This window comes from Ruditapes philippinarum, unplaced genomic scaffold, assembly GCF_026571515.1.
Source record: "Ruditapes philippinarum isolate M1 unplaced genomic scaffold, ASM2657151v2 ctg844_1_1_1_1, whole genome shotgun sequence".
In the NCBI taxonomy this organism is placed as follows: Eukaryota; Metazoa; Mollusca; class Bivalvia; order Venerida; family Veneridae; genus Ruditapes; species Ruditapes philippinarum.
The window spans coordinates 449,494-454,519 of NW_026861977.1; positions in this window are offsets into that span (position 1 = coordinate 449,494).

The window sequence follows — 5,026 nt, forward strand, 5'->3', positions numbered from 1 at the left end:
AATAATTTAATTGATAGAGAAATGTTGATTTCGACTTGCTGTAGGGTGATATTTTGAAATATTTACAATATTTGATATGAATATAGGAACACTGGAATTTTGATAGTTCCTTCACACTCAGATGTTTAAGGCCACTGACTTAAAATCATTCTTTCTAATCGCTGCCGATTTAAATATCAGGCACTTCATGAATTCGAACATGTTATGGAGTACGAGTTCTTAATCGTTGATGCTGCCCAGGTAACCACTTATTTATGATATAATACAATGGGTCACCTGTTGTTATTTCTTCTGCCAAAATATCTGGATGAATTTAAACATTCCTACATTAACTTCTTTTGCGATTTAAAAGTAAATTTAAAGACAATACTCATTTTTGAACAGGTTAATCAACAGAAAAAAACAAATTACATTATGAGCTGATCATCCCATTGTTCCACTTTCCTTGTCTTATGTCTTAAAATCACATGAAATATTTGTATATTATTGGTCAATTACTGTCGTTCCATTGCGTTCATGATAAAGAATAAAGTCTTCCAGAACAAAATATAATCCTTCTGTATAAAGCAACATTTTAACCGTTCAGGAATGATTAAAAAAGTATATAAACATTTTGTTTTCATATAGGTAATTTGAAAGTATTCTTTTTCAAAATTCAAACAATACATTTATAATCTATAGGCACCAGTTATATCGTTTAGAGATACGTGTTAAGAGTAATTATTTTTCCACATTGAGCTTTTGCATTAAAAGTTATTACTTTTCTTTGTCTGTTTAACGATAGTATAAAGACCTTTTAAAGATTGACATTTGCGTTCGTTTATTCTATTTTGGCATAAGGTATTCCATATTCAAATTACTTCATCATTTTTGGCTGGATAAGAAAATCGCTTTGGCGGCAATGCTTTAAAAAATCAATCTCCTCTTGTAAACCATGGAAACAAAATGAAATAAAGTCATTTTGATCTTACTGCTTAAAGGAATGAAGATATGAAACTATAATGAAATAAAGTATTGACATGCGTGCAGACTATTCTTTGGTAAGTTGAACTTTTGATAAATTTAACGCTTGTCAGTTTGATCGTTTAATCCATTTGGATAATTGAGGTTAAACATAGTTACCTTTGTTTTTTAAGCTCGTTGACTTCAAACCACTTGTCCCTCACCGCTGTGGGTTCGAATCCCGACAGGAACTTTGGATTCTTCCATGAAAGGAAGCTATCCAGCTAGCTTACGGGATGTCGGTGGTTCTACTCAGGTACCCGTTCGTGCCTGAAATAATGCATAGAAGGGCACTTGAGGTCTTCCTCCACAGTAAAGCTGGAACGTCGCCAAATGACCTATACTGTGTCGGTGTGACGTAAAACCCAATCAAACAAAAAAACCTTTGTTTCTGAAAAAGAAAAAATTTCATCATGTATTATGTTGCTTCCTAGAATATTCAGTATGTGTGTGATATGAGATGAGAAAACATGGTCATACATTTCTTGAGTGAGAGACACCTTTAACACTGGACAATGCTTACCTAGATTATGTTCTTTTACATTTATATTTCATATTGATGGTCAAAGCATATTGCTTTCGAACTGTGTTAAAAAGGTCAAAAAATGTTCACTGGCGATTACAATTATGTCAAACTAAGTTTATTTCTAAGGACATGTACATGAATCTTAAAGTAGTTTAGATATCACTTTTATTGAAGCCAAGAGGTTATCAAAAAGAAATTATAGATATCATTTTAATTGCAGTCAAAATATCAAAATATCAAAATATCTAAATGTTTTATGAAAGGTATACTGGAGATTCACATTACCTGTATGTATCTCAGTGGGTAAACATACGAAAGTTATGTATCTGATTATCATAGAATATAGCTCATTTGCCGGGGATGAAAAGCTCATTATCAAGAAATAGTAACTACATGATCATACCACTGTCTATTTTTCTCAGCTGATATTCTGGTATTTCTGAATGAGTTGTGTTATTTTTATTCCCATGCATTTTATATGCATTTGTTTGTGAAAGAAATATTATAAATACGCTATTTATGCCTTAACTATTATGTTCTTGGTTCGTTTCCTTTTGTTTTACACATTGCAATGCAATTGCTGAATTGACCAGCAATTTAGACACGTTAAGAATCCCTATATGGAAGTATTTTTATAAATAAATATTTCTTAACTTTTTGAAGAGCTCTTTAAAACACAACATTTCCATTTTGATAACAATTTGATTGTTAATTTACTTTTAGTTTGCTACGTTTTAATTGTTGTTTAACAATCATATCCTGCCGATGAAAAAAGTAACGTTTGCTGTCTGATAGCAAGGAAAGACCTAAACTTTTTATCAAATCAAAGACATATCATTAATAAATTTTATATGTATTTCTGAATTTTGAAGAAAGAAGGGCCAGTTTCATTTATATATATTGCTTTACCCGTTTTATGTGTGAATTATGTGATATTATGAAATACACATTTGCGAAAAGTTGCATGAAATAAAACGCTGTCTTTGTTTTTTGTTGAATTTTAAGTCCCACAACTAACCAACGGTTTTCAGTTCCGAAAACTTCATTGATATTGATATTGTCAAGAGAAATGGACCAAGTGATAACAAACCAAAATGAATATTTTTTGGTTTTAGATATATGTTTTTCACAAAACATTGTCATACTTGTGAAGAATCAATCAATTGACTTTACAATTTTGGTTCTTTCTGTGTGCCACTTAATAAAACATTTGGATCTTTATATAGTTTTCCTGAAATAAAGTTTATAGATGTTCTTTTATATATATTGTTTCAGTTTAAGTTTTGTCTAAACGACAGATTGCTATAGAATGTATAGAGGATGATATTGAATATATATTGGTTCAATACTGAATAAATTGAAAGATGTTTATAAAATTATATTATGCGAACCTCTGGTGGGCATAATTTTATTTCATTCAACGAGTTTGATCAATTTAGTTATGAAGCTACACGAATATAATGTTCTATTTATCACATACCCAAAACAAGAATTGTTAATATTATTTTGTTTTGACGAGCTCAGTGTTACTCTAACATTAATTTGTATTTTGCAAATAACGCTACGTCAAAATAATTGCAAAATTGACACGGTAATGTGATAAATCTACGGTACAGGTTGAAAACTGTAAAGGTACAAAACGTTGCAGAATTAAATGAAAGTTTGAATTGATCAAACCAATGTTTTGATTTCTCTGCCAAATAACCCAAAGCGTTCAACAAGAAATGTGTGCTCTCATGGTTTTTGCATTAAAGGTCCAATGCCAATCTCTGTTCTTTTCAAAAGTGTTAGTGTATATAATGAATGTGACGTAAGAATATGAGTGGGTCAAAATGTTATGCAATATATATTTTCTAATTAACCTCATCCGTAAACTTATAATATGCTTTAAAATTGGAGTAAACGTATGTACATGTACTTCTGTATAAGGAGATTATTTCGTTGAAATAGAAATTTGTAAGATATTTGCTCTTTTGGTAATTTTTGGACCATGTTGCATTACATATTGAACCTTCCTCGTGCAAAAATAAACGTCATGGTTTAGGCATCGGATTTATAGGGGTTTATTTATATTTTTGTTTATTTTACTTTTTTTATTTGGTTGTTTTTATTGTATTTTGGGTTTTTTATTGTTGCTATCAGCTATTGGTATACAGGAAGAAAACGTTTTTACTTTAAAAATTATAGCTTTCTTTTTCCTGTTTGGAAAGATGTCAAGAACAAAGCGTCTTGATATTACCAAATGAATTTTAGAGATTTAGTTTCGACACGAAACTTGTCATGTTTAAGGTTTTGAGTACTTCAGTAACTAAAATTAAAGCTGCATTAAATAGATATGTTAAAATATTTTGCGTCGGCCTAAAAACCAAGCATTCTACAGTTTCATTAACCTTTTTACCAGTAATGTTGTAAATCACATCAAATTTTGTTCATAGATTACGATTTTACGGAAAATACCATGGTAACACTAAAGTTTGTATACGAGTTTGCAAATGAAGACTATAATAAACACAGCAAATATGAGATATTCTTGTACAAACACCGTTTTAACTTCAAATTACATTAGGCCTGGCGTTCAGAAAGAAGTAATCATCTCATGAAAAGATTAAATTTGTATGAAAACGACTGTGACAATGCGGAAATACGTATACTATTAAATTAGGACTGCTACTTATAGTTATGTTTGTTGATTTAATATTGATGAACGGGAATATCTCATGTACACAGAAATTGTACTTCCGATTTCGCCACAATGAGGTTGTAGATTTGTATGCTTATTTTGATTTCCTGGACACCTCAATAGGATCCTGATTCGAAATGAAACCCAATTTATTAATGAAATGTCGCTACTTCTGTTTTATGATATTCACTAAATGTAACTTTATTGTTTATTGTTTTTAATCACTTAAAATGAAATTGATTTGATTTGAAAGTAACGTATTTTTATTTGCGTTTTAATAGAAAGAAAAGCTAGTAATTTTTCCTTATAACTGTTTCAGACTGTCTTTTAACGATCGAGATATTAATTTGCCAAAAAGGTCTAAATGCTTAAACATGTTCGGCATTAATCACGATTGTACCTTGAAATTACTCTCTTTAGCAACGTTAACCTGTAACTTCAGCTAGTTTCTAAATGTAATAAAAATAACCTTCTTAAATTCCAGATCAGAACATGTATTTTTAACAAGCAATGTTTGGTATGATATTCAGATCGTTCTGAAAGTAATATTCAGTCATGAAAATTATTGCTTCTTTTACGGTTTAAATGTTATCAATATTTTCTACAGCTGTGAGTTTCTAACCCATCGTGAAGCCAGAAAATTAGTCTCTCTTATTGTTGGTTATAGAGTTATTCTATAGTCTGTAGTCATATTATTTGTTCGAGTACCTTTATACTTTTACTGTTCAGTACAAACTGAAAACGGTATTTTAATGGTGTTAAATGACCAAATGACGGAAAAAATCTATTTATGATAGCTTACGAACACATTATATTTT